Here is a 23,707-nt window from a genome sequence, read left to right as displayed (position 1 = left end):
GTTAAATCACCGTATCAGTTGATAAATTACCACTTTTCCTTATCAAGAGTTTTCTCCTGTTCAAATCAAATCTTTATTAATTTTGATGGCATCCATAGATTTTCTTCTCCTGTGGAAACAAAATCAAAACCCCTTCCCCAATGTAACATATTTCTTGATTTCCATTCTGAGGTCAACATATCCTTAAAGTATATAGACTGGTTTAATTTAGTAGTTTCTTTTCTATTGCCCAATGTCTCTCTGTAGCTGTTATACCTTTCTCATTAGCACTTAGAAAACTTAAAGTTATAAGGCATTATGCAATCTATTGGGGGGAGGTGTCTTTATTTCCTCTTTTGAGGCAGGTAAGGCCAAAGCATTGGGCTATGCCTTAAACAATGAGCTGTGGCATGTGCAGTAGCATCTTGACCCAGAGAACCCTGAAACTGGACCCCAAGATGACAACTGCTGACATAAGAACCAGAGACAACCAAGAGACGCTACAGCAGCTAAGATGAAAAGCCTGCCAAGCAGTCCACATATAAATACTTCAGCCCTTTGCTTAATAAAGGAGATTGCTTGCAAACTCCCAGAGTCTGTGTCGTTAACTCTGTGTCTACTCATCCTCTCCTGTCAGTGGCAGTGGCTCACACCTTTAATCCCAGCACTTGGGAGGCAGAGCCAGGTAGACCTCTGGGAGTTCAAAGCCAGCCTGGGCTACAGAGTGAGTTCCAGGATAGGCTCCAAAACTACACAGAAAAACCCTGTCTCGAAAAACCAAAAAAAAAAAAAAAAAAAAAAAGTGTGATTATATCACTCTATAATTGTTTGTCCTGTAGGATTGTGTGATATACCTATAACATGCTTTATGATGTAACATGCTGTAGTTAGAGTTTTCCTGCCTGGCCCACAGTCAGGACAAATCTCTCTCACCCTCCAGGCCCATAGATGCTCAGACTCAACCAAGTAAACACACAGAAACTTACATTGCTTACAAACTGTATGGCCATGGCAGGCTTCTTGTTATCTACTTCTTCTATCTTAAATTAACCCATTTCTGTTAGTCTATACTTTGCCACATGGCTTGTGTCTTACTGGTGTCTTTACATGTTGCTTCTCTTGGCAGCATCTGACTGTGTCTCTCCCCCAGCCTTCCACTTCCCAGAATTCTCTTCTCTCTTGCCCCGCCTATACTTCCTGCCTGGCCACTGGCCAAACAGCATTTTATTTATACAGAGTGATATCCACAGCAATATGCAAAAAAAAAAAAAAAACTGTTTTATTTTACTAGAGACATATGCTGGAGCAATGTCAGTCTTAATCTGTACAGGTATTCCCATGATGGCCATGACTTCTAATAGATGTGTAATTACACAATCAGCCTTTAAAGAACTTAAAGCAGTTGCCAATATTCAGGATTTCAATGGCAGGCCTAGGATACCCAACAAAACCTCTCAAATAAACAAAAAAGCAAAGAAAAACATATAGAGATTAAATTGCTGTCTCTTTTATATAATAAAATTTTAAATCTGTGCTCAACAATATTAACATTAGAAGCACTTAACTATTTCTCCTCATCTGTAACTCTCTGGCCTTTTAGGGTTCTGAGAAGGCTAGTTGGGCATCACATGCTATGAAGATCTTCATGGTATTCCCAGATGTCAGCTATTCTAGATCACCTAGATTTGTGTGATTGCAGAGCATACATTGTACTTTAAATCTCCATCCTAATATTCATCCAACACACAAGGAAAACAAACAAAACAAATAACTTGTTTTATTTTCTCTGTCTTCTATCTTACCACACCAGAGAAACTGGTAACTCCACTTAGGGTTTTGTTTAAATTGATTTCTGTTGTTTGTTGGCATTTTCAATGGTGTGTGTGTGTGTGTGTGTGTGTGTGTGTGATCCTGTACCCTGTAAGTTTGCTCTTTTTGGCCTTTTGTGGATTCATTTAGTTTTGATATATAGGATTATGTTTTGTATAATAGTTTCTTCTTTTCCTCTATTTATTTGACCATAGCGTAGTGAATGCAGCATAATGACACCCCATTATCCTTTCTTATCCAACTTCCTTATATCGAATGCCACCTTCTTTCCAACTCATCTCTCTTTTGCTTCTGTAATCTGATTTTTTATTAACTGGGCCTAGTTGGGTTTCTTTCATGGACATGGAAGGGGCTGTGTTTAGATGGATAACTTATAACATAGGGAAATGATATTTTTAAATTGTCTTTTTTATTTAAATTTTTGCTTGTGTTTTATTATATTGGCCATCAGTTGCAGAATAAATGTTCATGGATGTAGCAAGAGAAAATATTCTATCATACATTTAGGTGTAGATTCAAAGTATTTAGTCTATGGACTTTTCACAGAGATATAGTTTCATGGTCTGAGAATGTTAACTTCTATTGCTAGTTGTCAATAAGAAAGGGTTGGCAGATGTTATTGATGAATGCTTTCTATATACTCTATCATTTATGATCTTTTTTAGTCTTTTAACATAGTGAATTACCAATTTTCTGAGAATTAAGCTAACATTCATTCCATGGAGAAATCTTACTTTTCCTGAATTCATCATCTTTTCTATAAATCTATTTTTTACCAGAGCAAGCAGAACAACTGGCATTCATATTTTTAAATTTTTTAGCATTTACATTTGTTCTCCATTTTATTGTATTATTTGAGACAGAGTTTCATAGATCCTAGAGTGTGCTTGAACTTGCTGTGTAGCTGAGGATAATTTTGAACTGTTCTTGATCCTCTTTTCTCTACTTCTTAAGTAATAGAATTGCAGGTGTTTGTTATTATGTAGGTTTTAATCAACTGAGCCACTCACCTTGCTGCCATCTTGATTTCTGAGAAGTATTGGTTGTGTTTTCTTCTCAGTCTAAATTTAGTGTTCGAGTAATGCTTGCCTCGTAAAAGGAATAGGGAAATATTCCAATACTTTCTTCTTTTTTTGTTTTTCAAGAGAGGCTTTCTCTGTGTAACAGCTCTGGCTATTCTATAACTCACTTTGTATATCAGGCTAGGCAGATCTGCCTGCATCTGTCTTCCTAGCGTTGGATTAAAGGCTTAAGATACTACCTCCTGGTTTACTTCCTTTTTTGTAAGATTGGTGTATTTGGTGCATTTTGCCTGTAAAATCATGTGGGTATGAGATTTTCCTATCTGGAAAATATAAGATCATTTTTTAAAATGGACACAGGACTACTTAGATTATCCACTTTTAAGTGAGTAAACATACAATTTGACTAAAATACATGGCCCTATTTAATCTATAACACTGACTATTACCACAAAATATCCCTCTATTATTACACTAATAGTTACAAAATTTTAAAATATAAGGTTTACAGAGTGGCACAGCCATATCTGAATGGAATGGCAGAAGTCATAAAGCCAGCACAGCTCCTTGACAAAATTACAGCCAAGCTGAGCCACATGATGACTGCCATGCCACCTTTGGTTTTCATCTCCACCTGTTTCAAACTTGGGGCACTTTTAATATTTGTACAATTTGGGGATAGTGGGTTGCCCTATGAATCATTTATGCCTTCTTCCAGGAATGCTGCTTCTAAGCTTCCCCAGGAAAGCCCTGAACATACTATCCCCCCACAACTCTTAGGGAGATATCCTTATCTACTTGAAGGCCTTCTTTATGCCCTGGAGGTTGTGACACATAAAGAAGCCAGAGGTGTCTTCATGTGGCTATGAGACATTCTTGAAACATCTGTCCCTGTACTTATTACACTGGAACAAGATAGTCAAAACAAAGTAAATTCAAAAAGGGCAACAAGATCTGATGGGCTAGAGGAGTTGGCCACAGCTCAGATTACAAGCCTCTTCCCACTGTACACTCAGACAAGTATGTGGCATACAACTCTGCCCGACATAGAGACATATTGATAAGCAAAGTAGAGAGTGGAAAGATGATAGAAGTATAAGAAGTCAGGACCTTCCTCTCTTAAAACTTAGAGCCACTATGATGTCAAGGAACTACAGAATGCCAAATTCTATAAAGATATAAAATACAAACATTGTATTATGCCAGGATTTGAATAAAAACTACAGCAGCTCTAGCTTGAGGATTTTCCCTGAGCACCCTGACCACTAAGACTTAGTAATACACTGGCTGAGACATGGCAAAATGCGCAGGATGACTTGAACATTTTGTTTTGGTCTAGTGTCCTTGAAGCAACTAAAACAACCAGCCTGAGCACAGGCTGCCATATGCCTCTAGTTTCTTAAAAACTGGGTTATGAGGTTAATTAGTAAGAATAATAGCTCTGTTTATTAATGATGTCAAAACCTGAGGGAAAGATTGGAATTGATAACTTCATCATAGTTCATTAACAATGACTAAAAGATGAGCAGAAAGAAGTGAAACACATGTCCAAAAGCAGAAATGATATGATCTATGTTTTGGGACATCATGAATGTATCCCTGCTAACTAAATTCTGTATAAATAAAGCCTATGAGAGATACAGGTTGTCAGAGTAGGACCAGCCATATCTGGATGTGCTTCTTCTCTGACAAAACAAAATTAAGAAGTGTCCCATGTCTGATTCCTCTGTCGACACTTTTGCATCCACCTATCTTCAGACCCTGCCCTCATCTGGAACTGGACTCCAGCAACAGAGGTCTAATTTTACTCTCTAGGTCCTAATTTAATTCTCTTTGGGCAGCAGATAGGCAATGTAGCACTCTGTTAGATTCACATTTTGAGAGAAGCAAGAGGGCATGCCAGGCTGAGAAAAGGTACCAAGCCATGTGACAAAGCATAGATAAGAAATACAGGTTAATTTAAAATGTAAGAATTAGGTAGTAACAAGGCTGATTTATTGGCCTATCATTTATAATTAATATTACACCTCTGATTGGTTACTTGGAAGCAGTTGACAGGACAGAAATTTCTGCCTACAAATGGTGCCCAAATGTTTAGCACCTACATCCACATAAAGCCTAAAAAAGCTTAAGAAAAGGTTCCAAACACACAAAAACAGAGCCAAGCATGGCTTTTTATCCATTCTCACAGTCTCATGACAGCCACAGTATTAAAGACATGTCTCCCAGCAGCTATCTGTAAGTTGAAAAAAAGCTGCCAACTGCCATGTGCTACCACCATGCACAAAGCTGAACAGTGCTAACAGGTGACATAACAGCTGAAGATTTGCCACACGTGATCAGAAAACAATACAGATGCTCTGTAAAGAGAGATCCAAACAAAAGAAACCTCTAAATGTGTTACAGTGTATTTAATAATATGCATAGGCTTGGGAGAAAAAAGAAAAAGGATATATACAGTCATAGATTAAAAATAGTTTTAAAATACTAGTAAAGTCCTTAAAAAAAAGAATAAGGTAATAAAAACTAATGAGCCATAAAAAGATGGAAAACACACAGAAAGTCTGGATCCTGTATGTTACTGTGCTGCCTTTAAATTTTTTTTATTACTGATGAATAAGCAATAACTGCTAAGAAACATTGGATTATAGAGGCTGCTATTGACCTATATATATTTAAAAATGCCTAGACTTCAAAATGGAAACCAAAAGATGTCTCACTTTGGGGGAGAGGTTATGCTATTATTTCCATAGGAAATGAGAGGCTATTGATTCATTCCAGATTAACAGAGATCAGATTTGACCAAAGAAGACTTCCTGAATATCTTTACAGACATGAGGGAGGAAGCCAAAAATGCCTGCAGGAGAGGTGACGTGTAAGCTGATCCCTTGACATAGGAGTAGCTCTGAGATGAGATACACATAATAAATCTTAATGGCTACATATTCCTCATGATTTATTATTACATGCCAGCCTTTTGTATGGCATGGATAGAGATTGATATTACAGTTTGATTACAGTCCAAATGGACTTATAAAGTTGACAGATGTCTTTTACATGCTCAAACATAAAACAAAAAATAAATCATCTTTGACTAACATATGTGCAATGCACAGTCCATACTTGTATTAATGCAGATATGTATGTTACCTTTTAAAAGTTTATGTGTTTTCAGAGCAAGGGGACCAGACACCAATAAAGTGCATGGCCTAGATGAGCCAACATTTCAAAGCACCTATGTTGCAGTTTCCTCAAATTTCTGCAGAACAGCTTCAAAGCTGCTCCAGCCAAAATTTAACAATTATCCTGATTTTCTCAAGGTTCCTCCAAAAATGCCAGCAACCCCAGACAATAGGAAGCAATCTTGAAGAAATATTCCCGACATTCCCAAAAGATGGGTTATGGATGTTTGTCATCATTTAAGGAGTGTTGATTACAAGTTGTTATTGGTAATGGTCAGGAAAAAAAAACTAACCCAAAAATATTAGATTTCAGGAATTTTGTTCTGAAATGAAGAAGAGGGATATAGAAATGATAGGATAAGTGGGTAGATTATTGAATCTACTTTAATCTAAAGAATAACTATTAATCTCAAAATATTTTACACTGGTGTGGATTTTTGTTTATTGATACAAATTTAAGGTTAATTTTTGTTATACTGTTTGTATGTTTCTACTCTTGTTTGGGGTATTGTGTTTATGCAACTCATTAAAAATGTAATGTGTAATTTAAAAATAAAGATTAATAGTTATCTATACTAGTCAAACTTATAGTCCTATTAGGTATGCCTGCAAGGTTAAACATATATATTTGGATAGATAGATGGTCTTCAAACACTTCAAAGACCTATAGAATACGGCATTTAATATGTTTAATAATCTAATGCTTTTCATGACAGTGAGACATGTCTGCTTCTGACAGCATAAACTTGTTTCAAAAGAGGATGATGGCATAAAAGAAATTCCATATGAAGTTTGTTTTCTCTTTGGCAAATGCTAGTCATTTGGGGAAAAAACTGCCTTTGCCTCAATTGCTGACATTATACTGTCCAACCTGGACCAGTGGACCTTAAAAGCGGCTGTCAAACTTTGCCAAGACAAAGTAAGACAGTCCTTCAATATTCTCTGCTTCTCAAAAATGTCTGTCAAATATAATAGGCCTGTAAGCCAAAGTTGGATGCCCCAACATTACAGAAGAACTTGGGTTACTATCCAGAGAGCTGGCTGCCCCTGTCATTAGATAACATTACACCTTTCTGTAGCCTTTGTAGTTTAAACACTAAATTTAGGCTTTAAGTCTTTACATTTAGTATTTAGAGACTAAATGGTTAGGCTTAAAGTTTTTCTTAGCTATGATAAAAGGTAAATTAGGTATAAAACTTTAGACTCACAAATATAAGATAGTATTTTTGCTAAATTTGCCAAATATAATGGAGTGGTTATTGTCACTGTGATTTGTAGTTAATTAACTGTTTTGGTTGTATATAATTTTACTATGTTAAAGTTAAACCTTCATTTATAATTAGATAAAAGGGAGGAAATTGGAATATTCCTTGACATTGTGTGAATATATGTTACTCTGATTGGTTTAATAAAAGAGCTAACTGGACAATAACTAAGCAGGAAAAAGTTAGGTGGGAGAGCCAAACTAAGAGAACACTGGGGAGAAGGGCAAAGTCTGAGTTGAAAACACACACACAGAGAAGCAAGATGGGCATGTCATACTGAGAAAAGGTACCAAGCCACATGGCAAAGCATAGCTAAGAAATATGGGTTAATTTAAAATGTAAGAGTTAGCTAGTAACAAATCTGAGCTATTGGCTGGGCATTTATATTAAGTCTGTGTGCAGTTAATTGGGAGTGGCTGGTCAGATAGAAACTTCTGCCTACATTTTTGTGCCAATACCATACAGTTTCAATTACTATAGCTATGTAGCACAATTTGAGATTAGAGATACTACAGCAGTGCTTTTAATTTTCAGGGTTTTTGTTAACTATCCTGTTCTGTTTTGTTTTGTTTTTTAATCTGTGTGTGTGCGTGTTTGTTCATTTGTGTGTTTCCACATGAAGCTCAAAACAGTCTTTTCAAGCTCTATTAAGTATTGTGTTGAAATTTTGGTAGGATATTCATTGAATCTGTTGATTGTTTTTTGTAGAATGGTCATTTTTACTGTTAATTCTACTAATCCATGAACATCAGAGATCTTTAAGTATTCTGATGGCTTCTTTATTTCTTTCTTCAAAGTCTTAAAGTTTTAAATGAGACAAGGCTTTCACTTTCTTGGTTAAAGATACCCCAAGATATTGTTTATTTTTTAAACCTTTGGTGAAAGGTGTTTTTTCCCTATATTCTTTCTCAGTCTATTTGTCATTTGTTTACAAGAAGGCTATCATGAAAGTGTCTACCAGATATAGGTGTTTCCCAGATAATTTTTAGGGCCACTTATGTAAACTATCATGTGCAAATTCAGATACTTTGACTTCTCCTCTTCCTATTTGTTTCCCCATCTTGTATCCAACTAGTCCCTTTATGTTGTCTTATGGCTCAAACTAAGACTCCAATGCTATATAAATAGGCATAGAAAGAGAGGACAACCTTGTCCTCTTCCTGATTTCAGTGAACTTGCTGTGAGAATCTCTTTATTTGAGTTGATGTTTTGCTATGGTCTTGCTGTAAATTGCCTTTATTATGTTTAGGTATGGTTTTTGCATCCCTAATCTCTCCAAGACTTTTATCATGAATGGGGTTTGGATTTTGTCAAAGGCCTTTCCTCCATTTAATAAGATGATCATCTGGTTTTTGTCTTTCAGTCCATTGATATGTTGGATTATATTTATCAATTTATGTATGGTAAATCATTCCTGCATCTCTGTGATGAATCCTACTTGATCATGGTGGATGAACTTTTTGATGTGTTGTTGGATTCAGTTTCAAACTATTTCATTGAGTTTTTTTTTTTTTACATCTATGTTCATAAGGGAATTTTTTCTGTAATTCTTTTTGTTTGTTGGGTCTTTATGTGACTTAGACAACAAAGTGACTGTGACAATGTTTATTTGGTTTCTATTTTGTGGAATAATTTGAGTATTGTTGGGTTAATGCTTTTTTGAAACTCTTGTAGAATTCTATGTAAAACCATGTGGCCATGGGCTTCTTGTTGTTGTTGTTGGAAGATTTTAATTATTGCTCCTGTTTCACTAGGATTTATAGGTCTGTTTAAATTGCTTGTCTGATCTTGATTTAACTGGTAAGTGGTGTGTATTGAGAAAATTATTCATTTCTTTAAGATTTTCCAGTTTGGTGTAGCATAGATTTTTAAAGTGTGTCCTTGTGATTCTTGGCTTTCTTTGGTGTTTGTTGTTATATCTCCCTTTTCATTTCTAATTACATTACTTTGGATCTTCTTTCTGCCTTTTAGTTAATTTGAATAAGGATTTGTCAATTTCACAACTTTTCTCATAGAATCAATTTGTTGTTACATTGCTTCTTTGTATTGTTGTTGTTGTTGTTGTTGTTGTTTTTCTTGTTTCTATTTTATTGATTTCAGCCCCAAGTTTGATATATTTTTTTTGCCTTTCTATTCCTTTGGAGTGTGATTTCTTTTTGTTCTAGAGCTTTCAGGTGTGCTGGTGACTTTCTAGTAAGATCTCTCCAAATTTTTATGTAGGCACTTAGTGCTATGAAGTAAATAATAGATGAGTATTTATCACCCTGCACAAAACTCAAGTCCAGGAGAATCACAACCTCAACATAAAATGAAACACACTGATCTTGACAGAAGGAAAAGCAGAGAATGAATGTTCTTGAACTCCTAGGCACAGGAGACAACTTCCTAAGCAGAACATGGACAGCACAGGGACTAAGATCAACTATTAATAAATGGAACCCCATGAAACTGAATACTCGTGAGAAACATAAACAAAAAAGAAAAGAAAATGGGGCTGGAGAGATGGCTCAGTGGTTAAGAGCATTGGCTGCTCATCCAGAGAACCTGGGTTCAATTATCAGCACCCACGTGGCAGCTCACAGATCTCTGTAACTCCTTTTCTATGGTATCTGATACCTTCACACCAATGCACATACAATAAAATTAAATAAATAAAAAAAGAAAAAAACTCTTGAAAAACTTCCATGAGAAAAGGCAAAGGACACTGTCAATCAGACAAAGAGGCAGCTGAAAGAATGGGAAAAGGTTTTTTTTTTGTTTGTTTGTTTTTTACCAACTCCACATCCTACAGACATAAAATATCCAAAATACATAAAGAACTCAAGAAATTAGATATAAAAAATAAGTAATCCAATTTTTAAAATGTGGTACATATATAAATTGATAATTCACAATAGAAGAATCTCAAAATGGCTAAGAAACACTTAGAGAAATGTTCAACATCCTTAGCCATCAGGATCAATTTGAGATTTCACCTTACACATGTCAGAATGGCTAAGATCAATAAGACAAGTGAAAGCTCTTGTTGTCTAGGATGTGGGACAAAGGGAACACATTTCCATTACTGGTAGGAGTGCAAACTTGAACATTCAGTAAGGAAATCAATATGGCAGATCCTCAAAAAATTGGGAATGGATCTCCTCAAGACTCAGCTATACACACTCTTGGGCATATTCCCAAAGAATGCTCCATCCTCCCATAAGGATGTTTGTTCAACTATGTTCATTTTGGTTTTATTCATAATATTCAGAAGGTGGAAATAATTTAGATATCCCTCAATGGAAGAATAGATAAAGGAAATGTAGTGCATTTTCACAATGCAATATTTTTTAGCTGTCAAAAAAATAGACTTCATGAAATCTGCAGGCAAATGGATAGAATTAAAAAAAAAATCATCCTTAGTGAAGTAACCCAGACACAGAAAAACAAATATGGTATGTATTCATTTATAAGCGGATATTTACTGTTAAGTCAATAATAATTAAGCTATAATCCAAAGACCCAGGGAAGTTAGATGCTGTGGGATGTTCTGTATGTCAAATGTGTTGCTCTGATTGGTTAATAAATAAAACACTGATTGGCCAGTAGCCAGGCAGGAAGTATAGGAAGGACAAGCAGAGAAGAGAGTTCGGGAAAGTGGAAGGCTGAGGCAGAGAGACAGACACTGGTAGCCACCACCACGACAAGCAACATTTAAAGATACTGGTAAGCCACAAGCCACATGGCAACTTATAGATTAATATAAATGGGTTAATTTAAGATATAAGAACAGTTAGCAAGAAGCCTGCTATGGCCATACAGTTTATAAGCAATGTAAGTCTCTGTGTGTTTACTTGGTTGGGTCTGAGCATCTGTGGGACTGGCAGGTGAGAGAGATTTGTCCTGACTATGGGCCAGGCAGGAAAACTCTAGCTACAGTTAGGTAAAGAGGAGGACTCTAGGTGGGAACCCATGGACCTCCTTGGGAAGGGGAAATAGGATTGATTTTGTTGGTGGACTTGGGGTGGGTGGTATAGGAGTGGGAGGGATCAGGTAGGATGGAGGGATAGAGCAATAGTTTAGAGAGTGATAACTGGAATTGTGGGTGGGGGAAACCAAGGGATGTAAAAACCTAGTGCAGTGGAAACTTTTTGTAATGTATGTGGGTGAAACTAGTGAGGACTCATAGAAATGGAGGATATGGAGTCTGAACTGACCATCTTTTGTAGCCAGACAAGGCTTCCAGTGGATGGACTGGGTTGCATTCATTTGAGTTGTTGGCCAAGGGGGTGGGGGAGTCCTGGAGAGATTCATTAAACAACTCAGACTGATACTAAGACAGAGGTCACTATCTGAAAAACTGATAATGGACTGCATTGCCAAGAACAATATCCACACAGTTCATTGATCATAGAGAGGTAAGCTGGTACCTTCATGGGACCTTCATCCCTACTTTCTAGTCTATTTATCATAAAAAGTACTCTGCAGATACTAAAGCCACAAAACCCTCAATCTACAATCTGTTCTGCCTGAAAGATGTGCAGTGGCTTGGTGGCACAGAACTTGTGAAAGTAGCCAACCAATATCTGATTTAATTTGAGGTCAGAACCACCAGAAGGAGCCCATGCACTTCACTACTCCGATGATGATAGCTAGGAACTGATGATATTGAAACCTAGGAAAGAAGCAAACACCACTGAGGGGAAAATCAGTGAAATGATTCCTACTGATATATGCTATACTCATAGATTGGTATCTTATCCAGGAGTCATCAGAGAGGCTTCTTCCAGCAGCAGCTGGGAGCAAAGGCAGAGACCTACAGCCAGACATTATGCAGCAAGAGAGGCTACATTGGAAGTCTCCATCGGGTCTTTCCTCTTGAAGGAGCTCAGGGAAACCCCTGGGTAGAGAGGAGGGAAAGACTGTAGAAGTCAGAAGAGATGGAGGTCACCAAACAACATGGCACACAAAATCAACTAAGCAGGGCTCATATAGATTTACAGACTGAAGCCAAAAGTATGGACCTTCATGGGTCTGCACCACATTCTGTGCGTATATGATATGACTATTAGCTTGGTGTTTTTGTGGGACTCCTAACTGGGAGATCAGGTATATCTCTGACTCTTTTGCCTGCTCTTGTGAGTCTTTTCCTCCTAGTGGGTTGCCTTGTCCAATCTAGGTATGAGGGCTTGTAGTTGGAGAGCTTCTCTCCAGGTCCCACCAAGCCCTGTTAGTCCAACAACCTATTTGTAAAATAAACACACAGACATTTATATTATTTAGACTGCTTGGCCATTAGCTCAGGCCTACCATTGTCTAGCTCTTACTCTTATATTTAGCCCATTTCTATTAATCTATACTTTGCCACATGGCTTGTGGCTTACCAGTGTCTTTACATGTTGCTTCTCATGGCGGCAGCTGGCGGTGTCTGTCCACCCAGCCTTCCACTTCCCAGAATTCTCTTCTTTCTTGTCCCGCCTACACTTCCCACCTAGCCACTGGCCAAACAGCATTTTATTTGTACAGAGCAATATCCACAGCACTGGCTTTTGACTTGTTTTATTATATCTTGTTTTTTCCTGTTTAGCTGTTGTTTTTTAGAGGCCTGCTCTTTTTCTGAAAGGAAAAGGAGGAGAGTTGGATCTGTGGGAGAGGGAAGGAGAGTTGGGAGAAGTGGAAGGAGGAGAAACTGTGGTCAGGATGCATTGTATGAGTGAAGAATCTATTTTCAATTTTTTTTTTAAAGAGAGAATTTAAAAAAGAAAAGAACAGCTCCCATAAACTTGGGAGTGTTGTGTTTTCATTTTCCTTCAATTCTAAAATTTTTTTCCATTTCTTTCTTAATTTCTGTCTTGAACAATTTTTCACTCAGTACTAAATAGGTCAATTTCTATAAGTTTGTAAGCTTTCTGCTATTTTAATAGCAGTTGTATTAAGGTTAAATCCATGATGATCAGATTGGATACAGGGTGTTTTTATAATTTTCTCATGTTGTTAAGACTTGTTTTGTGCCCAAATATCTCAATTAGGGTATCTATTGCTATGACTAAACACCATGACTATAAAACAAATTAGAGAAGGAAGGGTTTATTTGACTTACACTTCCACATCACCAAAGGAAGTCAGGACAGAAACTCAAGCAGGGTAGGAGCCAGGAGGCAAAGGCTGGTGCAGAAGCTATGGAGGGTGTTGCTTACTGGCTTGCTCTTTCCATGGATTAATCAGCCTGCTTTCTTACAGAACCCAGTACCACCTACCATGGGCTGGGCCCTCTCCTGTTGACCACTAATTGAGAAAAAGACTTCTAGATTGCTATCATGAAGGCATTTCCTCACCTGAGCCTCCTTCCTCTCTAATGTCTCAAACCGTACACCAAGTATGTGGTTAGTTTTGGAGAAAGTTCCATGAGGTGATGAGAAGAATGTATAGTCTTTTGTGTTTGGATGATATTCTGTAAATATCTGTTAGATTTCTCTACTTCCTTTTGTTTTTGGTGGCTTATCTATTTGCAAGAGTAGGGTATTGGAGTCTTACACTATCATTGTATGAGGGTCAATGTCTGATTGAAGCTATACTAGAAGTATTTCTATATGAGCTTAAGTGCCCTTGTGTTTGATAAATAGATGATAAAAAAAACTGTATTGTCTTCTGTGGGAGCCCACAAGTGACTCAGTTTGAATCTGGAATCCTTCAAGCTTGTTTGCTTCAGTCTATTCGGGAGCTGTGAAAAGGTTCTGATTAGCCTGTGGGAAAGAACATTTTATCTAGCCAAGTGCATAAGTCTAGGCAGGCTACTGAGGTACATTGTAAGATAATGAACTGTCTGTTCCTTGACTCAAGGACAGAATAGGGACATGGTGTTCTTATTGTTTGCCTATGGTATGTGACTATAAGTATTGTTCAGTTTGTATATGAGCAAGCTAAGAAAAACTCAAGGCTACTCAGTATTGACTGAGAGCCCTCCTGATTCTAATTTTCTATCTCCAGCTATTGTTCTGTCTCTGTATTTTCCTAACCCTCATGTGCTGTTGGTTATCTTTCTGTACACTGTGAATATGTATTGCTCTAATTGGTTGATAAATAAAGCTGCATTGGCCTATGGCAGTGCAGGATAAGGTTAGGTGGCACATTAAAACTGAAGACAAGAGTAAGGGTGGAGTTGGGGAAGACATCAGCCCAAGGAGCAATAAGATGCCAGCAGATCTGTAACACCTCAGCCATGTAGCAACATACAGATAAATAAAAATGGATTGAGTTAAGTTCTAAGAGCTAGCTAGCAAGAAGCCTGACCCATAGGATACAGTTTGTAAATAATATAAGCCTCTGTGTGTTTACTTGGGACCAAGCAGCTGCAGGATGCAGGTGGGAGAGATCCATCCAGACTGAAGGGCTAGGTAGGATGGGAGAAACTTCCGGCTACACACATGCCCTACTCAGTTACCCCAGTTGACTCATTGACAGGCTCTGACAGTCCTCTTGATGGATTTTTCCTTAGATTAGTATTTAGTCTCCTTTCCTATATGTTCTGCTTAGTTTTTTTCTTTTTCTTTTTTTTTGTAATATATTAAAAATGGGTACACTGGCTTTCTTCTAAGGTCCATTTGCTTGGAAAATGTTTTCCATCCTTCTACCCTGATGTGAGGGTTATTCTTTACATTCAGGTGTGTTTCTTGATTGCACCAGCATGGATCCTGTTTCATATCCACTTTGTTAGTTTGTATCTTTTTATTGGGAAATTGAGACCATTGATGTTGAGGGTCATTAATAAACTCTTGGTTCTCATTATTTTGTTGTAATGTATTGTTTTCCTCCTTCTTTTGGAATTGGTTGTCTGATATTATTTATTTCATATGTTTTCTTGTGTGTGCTTAATCTTGTCAAGTTGAAGTCCTCTTTAGGTTTGGAATTATAGATAGAAATTTTTTAAATTTGTTTTTATTATGGAATGTCTTTCTTTGTCAATCTATTGTGATTGAAAGTGTTGCTTGGTATGGTAGGTGGACTAGTATCTTTCATCTCTTACTGTCTGTAGAACATCTGCCCAGGCTTTTAGAGTCATCCTTCTGGCTTTTAGAGTCTCCATCATACAGTTTCATTTATTCTAATAGGTTTGCCTTATATATTATGTTTTCCCCTTGAAACTTTTAATATTCTTTGTTCTATATGTTTATTGTTTTCATTATTATATGCCATGGGAAATTTCTTTTCTGATTTAGTCTCGTTGTGATCTATAAGCTTCTTGTACCTTCATAGCCACCACCTTCTTTAGGTTGGGGAAATTTTCTTCTGATTTTGTTGAAAATATTTTCTCTGCATTTGACTTTGGTTTCATCTCCTTCCTTTATTCCTATTATTCTTAGATCTGATATTCTCATGGTGTCTCTAGTTTTCTAGATGTTTTGTATGAGAATTATTTTGGCTTTAACATTCTCTTTGCCCAATGAATCCATTTCTCCTGTTGTGTCTTCAATTTCTGAGATTCTTTTTTCCATCTCTTGTATTCTGGTGACAAGGTTTGCCTCTGAGGTTCCTGTTCAGGTTCCTAAATTTATCATTTCCAAGTTTCCTTCAGTATGGATTTTCTTTGTTTATTCTATTTCCACTTGTAAGTCTTGACCTGTATTCTTCACACCATTCTGTCATTTGTATTTTCTTAGATTTCTTAATGGATTTATTAATTTCCCATTGAAGGACTTCTAACATAAGGCTATATGGAAGTCCTTATCTTTTCTTCAGCTATAGTGCATTTCTCAGAGTGCATTGTAGTAGGGTTGTTGGTGTCTAGTGGAGACACATTGATCTGGCTGTGATTGTTTTTACAATAGAGTCTGGGGGTGGTGATTGTAACTGATTGTAATTCTAGGTGCTGATATATTATCTTGTCTTTGTTTGGTAGACATTTTTCCTTGCATTATGCATCCCTCTATGGTTCTTAGGAGAGTGTTGTGTTTGTAGGTTGACAGGGAATTTTTCTGGGCTTCTGCCAGATGTGGCTACTGGGGAATTCCATGTAGAATGTGTTACTAGGTATTAGGAGCTGACACTTAGGAATGGGGATGGGCTAGAAGTAGGGCTGAGTCAGTCCACAGGAGGAAGGAAAGCAAGTTTTTTTCACCAGGATCTGCTTAGTCCAATGGAAAAGAGAGCAAAGAGGGAAGACAGACCAAGGCAGGTCAACTGCTACAGAGTTGGGGATAAAACTTGGGGACTGTGTTTGGAGGAGACGAGGACAGTGAATATCTGAAGATAACCTACAGCTTCCCTGGCCTATCTACTCCACTGGCCAGTATGGCCAGTAATTGTTATTCGAGTCTTAGATGTTTTTTTAATAAAAGATATTGGGGTGAAAGCAAAAAAGATCTGTGTGATGCTCTTGAGATGGGGTCGGAGAAGAAGGAGAGGCTGCAGCAAGTGGTCTGTTACAGATAAGGGCAACTGCTGGAAATGAGACTGGGAAACTGAGTTTGTAGGAAAGAAGGAAGGGGGAAGATCTGGAGACTGCTTCTAAGGACTTGATATTCACATGTACCGAGTACGTATCATGCTAAAAAGCATAAATACACATTTGCATGTTGAAAATGTACGTTAGGGAAGCTTTGGACAGAAAAAAAAATGAAACTCTGAAATGTCAAGCATTAAAGACTTGTAATAGTAGGACATTCCATGACGATGCAGACACGTGAGAGGGAGAGACAGAGAAAGAGACAGACAGGGAGACCAGGGAGAACAAACAGGTGGTTCATCATGCCAGCTGCGAAAAGACTAGAACAAGCTTCAAGTGGGAGGGCCACTCCGAGGCTGAAAATTTTCCAAAATAGTGTATTCAGCCTTAATTTTAATAGATTGTTATTTGAATATGAAAATATGTATGAAGAAATCCTATTGTTTGATGTAATTTAATCCTGATTGTAAAAGTCAATATCCAACATTTATATCTATGGCTTACAGAAACTGGGAGGATTGTAATGTCATATTGAGAAGGCACCATCATCGTTCTAAGCCTTCTGATACTTGTTAAGATATATAGTTAGTGTACTCTTGAAATGTGAAATTATTCTGGAATTGAATATTTCTTTCTAATACATTCAATATTAGCAACAACTGAATGAAATGTTCCATGGTGGGAAACTAATTCAGATTTCTAAACATTGTAGAATACTAGACAGAAATACAGCAGTAGCTGTTACAGAGATAATAGGGATTAGATAAAATTGAACTTTGAGTATTCAGTATACAAAGCAAGTAATTTCTCACAATTTCTTATATTTTATAACTAAAGGTTAAAATTAATTAATTAAATTCTTGTGGCCAGCTCAGCCCTGGTATGTATCTGGATGGCTGCTCAGTTGGTCAGCCCTGGCCTCTTGAACCACTCCCCTCATATGAGGGGTGAGGTCAGCCCTCCAAGGATCATGGTGAAAGGTGGAGCCATCTTTCCTAAGTGTGAGGAGCCAGCTCTCCTATTAGGGGCAGTGCCAGCTTTCACATATCAGGGTCATTGAGGTTCGTTATCCCAAGACTTGTGGCAAGGGATGGGGTTAGCTTTCTGGTGAAGGGGGCATGGCCCTCCCCGGGGCAGTGAGGAGCAGGGCTAATGACAGGCAGGGCCAGCTCAGTTCAGGCCATTGTGATCAGCATGGCCCTAACAGCGGCATGATCTTTAGTTACCAATATGGCCTCAGGTGTCAGCCCAGACCTCAGGCATCTCCATTTCCTTTGGTGGTAATATGAGTCACAGACATTGACGTTGACCCTACTCTTTCCTGTGCCTCTTTCTTACTGTATCTTGCGTACTCCAAAATCTCTATTGCTGATTCTAGTCAGCTAGTCATTGACTCTGCCTCCAGATTCCAGGTTAACTTTATTAACAGTCTTGGAGTATCACAGTGCCATCAGAAATCCCACAAACACATACATATAAAGTAAGTGAATTTTTAAAAATCATATTTAATCATAAAAGACCAAGGAAAGTCAAAGAATTCTGAACAGAAATAAAGAGCCAGAGAGTATTACCATCCTGAATTTCAAATTATAGTACATAGCCACAGTATTAACAACAGCAAACTACTGACATAAAAGCCAACACATAAATCAATGGAATAGTATTGGAAACCCAGATATAAGTCCACACAATTTCAGTTGTCTTTATTTTTGACAAAGATGCCAAAAAATACACACTGCAGAAACAAATTTTTTTTATCAAACGGTACTAAGACAACTGGATTTAATCATGTAAAAAAATATTAAATTCTTATCTCTAACTGTGCATAAATGTCACTCTAACTGGATCAAAGGCCTCAACATGATAACTAATACCTTGAAAGCTGTACAGGTAAATGAGGGAGCAGGCTTCAACTTACACACACGGGTAAGGATGTTCTGAATAGGAGTCTGACACCACAGAAAATAAGACAAATTTATAGAGAATGGTATTCAAGTGGAGGCAAATGTTTGCACAAAATTTGTATAGATATTATATACTTACAGCATTTGTGTTACACACTAAAGGCTGTTGATGCCAGAAACTGAAGGAACGGAGAGAATAAAGGAAGTTATGAACTGTGATATACCCTCAGGCACAAGGTCACATAATACAGGATTGACTTTCGAAATTAACTGTTAAAGTAAATATACACAATAATCACTATATAATATGAATATCTAGTTATAATTTCTATTACTTAAAATAAAACATTTTATGAATCACATGAAATATACTTCTATTTTATATGCAGTCATATGTTGTTTTGACTGCATTATTCTTTTAACTGCCAGGAATTGTTTTATTTTTAACAGTTTGGTAAAATCTCATTATTAGTGAAATCATTAAGGCCACTCCACATAGTTAAAAGGGAGGTTTATTTTGTGGGGTAACTTAGAAGTGAGGGAATAGTTTACAGGGTCTGGGAAAGGTGTGGCGCAGTCCAGCAGAGTTCTCTGGAGAACTCTGCTTGGTCTACCTCCAGCATCCATGGTCCAGAAACCAAGAGAGCTGGCACATCTGGATCTCGGGTCTTCAGCGTCCTCTCTCAGCCCTGCCTTATAGGTGTGACAGTTACTGAAGCTTCAATGGGAGTTGGAACTTCCAGATCAAAGCTGGAATGGCTACGCACTACATCTCATTGTCCTCTTTTTGTTTCTAATATCAAAAGCTGAATTTCTGTATGTTATAAGAAAGCAGAATTTTTTAGTTTATAATTTTGGAGAGGTAAGAATACGGCAAAGAAACTGCCTCAACACTGATGAGGGCCTCATGGTAGTTGGCCTTACAATGGTGGGAGAGAAACTCAAGACATTTGGTGAAACAGGAACCGAGAGGATCCAGGATCAATTTCCAGAATGTAAATGGTGGCCTACAACCATCTATAATTTCAGTTCTAACACCACCTAACACTCTCTTTTGGCTTCAGGCACACTGGTGCCCTGACATACTCGAAGTCAAAAGATCCATACCCATAAAAGAAATGCCAGTTGTCTCTGGTGAACACATTTTGGTTCCATTTCCCATCTCTAGGGCACCATGTCAGTAAAAATAAGTATAGAACTGCTAATAAATGACAAATTTATATAAGATAATATGGTTTGGCAATGTAATTAATTGTATTATATATTATATTGAAATGTTATCTTGTACTTAATATTTTCAAAATATTTAAGAATGACTTTCAATAACTTTTAAATAGATAATAAAAAAAACTTGTAAGCTTGTAAATGAAACCTTCAAAAGGGAAGGAAAATTTGTTTTTATTATGTGTCTAAAACACATCTTTTGCTAACTTCACTACACAAAGTTAATGATGATTTCTTAATGTAGGCATCAATAGCATCTTAAACCTCAAAGAACTATACCTATATTAAAGCACTGTATTTGTGGAGGAAGGAAGGAGTGGAAGACATTTGGTGATATTTAAAAAGAAAGGAAAAAGGGTCCAGAAATAGACAGGAAGTAGAGAAGAAAAGAGATGCATTTCAATGAAGGCACAGCAGTATCTACTGTTTATGGATCCAATATATTGCCTATTTTGAAACAACAAGCATAGAAAAGTGGAACACATTTTCAGTCTATGAAATCCACATTGCTTTTCAACAGCAGAATTGCCTTATTGATAGAAAAGTTTTACAGACTTCATTAAATTAGAATTAAGAACATCTGAATTTTCCTGTGTTGGACTCAGTTCAACATGGAATAAAAAAGAAATTACAATTTGAGAAAGGTAGGGACTCTGTTTAACAGTTTCTCTAAAGAACTCCCAAAACACCATGGCTTATGGTATTTGATGAATTTAATGATATGTTCTCAATTCCATGTAAGATTATCAGAGATGGATTAAGAAGCTATGGAAATCTGAATCTTTTAAATTGAAAATAAGACAATCTTTCTCAAACAGGCCACTGGAGGAATTTCAATCGAAACTCTTGCTAGTGGAAGAACTTTAAAAAAATAAATAAATAAAGCTGAGAGGGAGGTCATACCCTGCCAACTTGGAAGCTGTGTGAAGCCATAATGTTCAATATAGTTTGACAGAAGTGATATTTATTCTAGTCTTTATCAATAAGATACAAGGAAATAAGCATTCATACGTTTCCCCTTAGGCTGCATGTGACATAAACTACAGGTACCTCAAAGCACATCTTGTTATTCAGGGCTAAAAAAATCTCCAGGAGTTGACCAAAAGGAATCCCTACCTCTTTCAGGGAGATTGCCTCCATCGTTGGCTTGTGTATGTCTGGGGGGGGGGGGCATTTTCACTCTTTTCTTTTTATTAAAAACTTTTAATGCAATATATTTTATCATATTTTCCTCTTTTGCAATTCCTCACAGATCTTCACCACTTCCTTCCCCATCCAGCTTTATATTCTCTCTCTCTTCCTCTCTTTAGAAAAGAGACACGAAAAACAGGCATGAGAATAAAAGCAAACAGGCTAATAACCAATAAGAAAAAAAAATGCCCAAAGTAAAACAAAACAAAAAGTCCATGAAAATGCCATGGAAAGGACCCCTATTTCTAAACCTTTGTTGTGAAATTACAAAAATTTCCATCTTAACAATTCCAGCATTCAAATTTTCCCTTCACTTGTTTCTGCATTTGGACTTACACATCCTTGATATAGATTCAAGCCTGTATATTTGCGTCACCCAACTTTACCTCCAGGTCTGTCTAGCAACCACATGACAGAATGGATATTAAGCTGTCTTTAAATCTCCTCTCTAAGGAAATTAGTCCGCTACTTTACAGTTTAGCTTCAGTACAGAAAGTAGCCACGTTCTTTTCCAAACTACAAGTGTGACCTCGAACCCACTTGTGAATATTGTTCTCTTTGAGACCTCTCAAGCTGCCCTCTCAAGTTGGTCTTTATGGTGAGAAACACGAGTACCAACTGGTTCACGAGTTTAGCTTTCTGTACTAGACAGGAGGTCAGAGCCCCTGTCTGCATAAAAGCCCCAGGTCATTTAGGTCCACTGACTGTGTGGACCTTTAGTTACTGAATTAAGAGTTCATTAGCATCTTCTGGTGACAACAGCTGTTCCCAGTTCCATAGGTCCCAGACTCTTGGGCTCCACAGGTAAGAGTCAAATCCCAGATTCTGTTGTTCTGTAGCAGCTATAACAAATAATCTGTATATGCATTTTTGTGCTTTATATTTTGCTTTAATAACTTTGACATTTTTATTTTAAAAATTATAGCCTCTAAATTTTAGAAATCAAGAACACCTAGTACAGAGATTTGTGTTTATTCATATAGTATAAGGAAGAGTAGACCCAAGTAGATATGATAATTACATTACTTTGAATATGGAGTGATATATACAGACATGAGGCTAAAAGTGTTAACACTGGCTTTTGGGTTACAACTTAGTTTCAGTTATACAATGACTTCTAAATCATATTAGACGTTTCTTAGGAGGGAAGTATGGGTAAAAGAGAAAGTAATAGATATGAATATGAGACTATTTCAATCATACATATGTACAAAATACAATAATGAGCTCTAATATTTGTATGCTTAGGAACAAATGATAAATAACAAGTATTTTCTTATTTTCTTTCCCACCACATAGCTAGTCATGTATTTGCAACATGGGTTGACTCTATCTGCTTCTATTTGGATTTTCAACCCTCCCAGTAGCAGCCTGGGCTTCCCTCTGGCAGATGCTCTTTTGTTGTGTGGCTGGGGAAGGAAAACTATATAAAAATAATTTTTGCCAGAAAAATACTTTCTATTCCTATCAATTTATTAAAATGTCTTCCCATTTTGATCTTTGCACATCTACCAGTTTTACTGACAACTTTAATATGCCCTTCTCAAATACAAATATAAATCTTGTCAGCTGAATGATAGAGTTCTTAGGATCTGAACACAAGTCGGTAGTTTGAAAAAACTGCAACCTTTTTTCCAGTGGCCACCAGGAAGTGATGTTGTCATCCAAATGTCATTCCACTTTCCTATGGATCACCAAGGTTAGGAATGAGCATTGAAGGAAGTTTCCTGGATTATGATATTATCCTTCTTGTTTCTTGGATACAAGGGTCACCCTTTCCCTAGAGCCCCAGACCTTGCAGCCTTCTGGTAGCTAGGATACCACTTCTCACATGCAGAGGCACTGAGCACTCAATGAAATTCATGCTGAATGCATCTTAAACCTTCTTTAGTTCTCTGGCACACTTTTTCTCTCTGTCTCTGTCTCTGACTCTCTCTATCTCTGTTTGTGTGTGTGTGTCTGTGTATGTGTCTGTGTGTGTGTGTAGACTAAGTATTTGTATTTCACAGTGCATTATCTCCTGGGTTATTTCACCATGACATATATTCTATTTAAAATATTTATATCTATTCTATTTTATAGTTTTAAAGTGCATTCTTTGATAATATATAGAGAAAACACAAAATTAAATTTAGACCAACTCACAGATTGGTCTCCAGCTAGTCATGCAGGAAGGCTAATTACTCTCCATGTGGAAATCATTTAAATCTTTCTCCTTTTAATTATATATAGGGTATCATGGTTTATGACTGAAAGGTCTTTAAAATCCCTTATGTATTTAAGACAGTTGTTCATATGCCTTTATGGTAGTTATGTTATTTGCTTCCCACCAGCATGTAGAGGGAAATAGACTAGTAATATACAAGAAAAGATACCGGGCAGTCTCCTGTATGCTCTACCAATTTCTGTTACAAAGTTCTACTAATGGAAGTATTTTATAAATATCAGGACATTATTCAAGAGTCATCTGACTTTGTTTGTTCTGGATTTATCTCAATATGGAATAGAACAAAGCAATAAAACCTAAGGAAGGCTTTAGTTTTGTTTTGTACCTATAGATGATGCTATCCTGTTGAGCAGTCTCTCAGAAAGAAAAATACTGCATGGTTGGGCCTATTCTTGATTTTGTGCTGCCAGTCTGTAGTAATTGAATGTGGATTCCAAAAAGGCTGAACTAGACTATGGGCTC

Source organism: Onychomys torridus, chromosome 1 (assembly GCF_903995425.1).
Source record: "Onychomys torridus chromosome 1, mOncTor1.1, whole genome shotgun sequence".
Lineage (NCBI taxonomy): Eukaryota > Metazoa > Chordata > Mammalia > Rodentia > Cricetidae > Onychomys > Onychomys torridus.
This window is presented reverse-complemented; position numbering follows the sequence as displayed.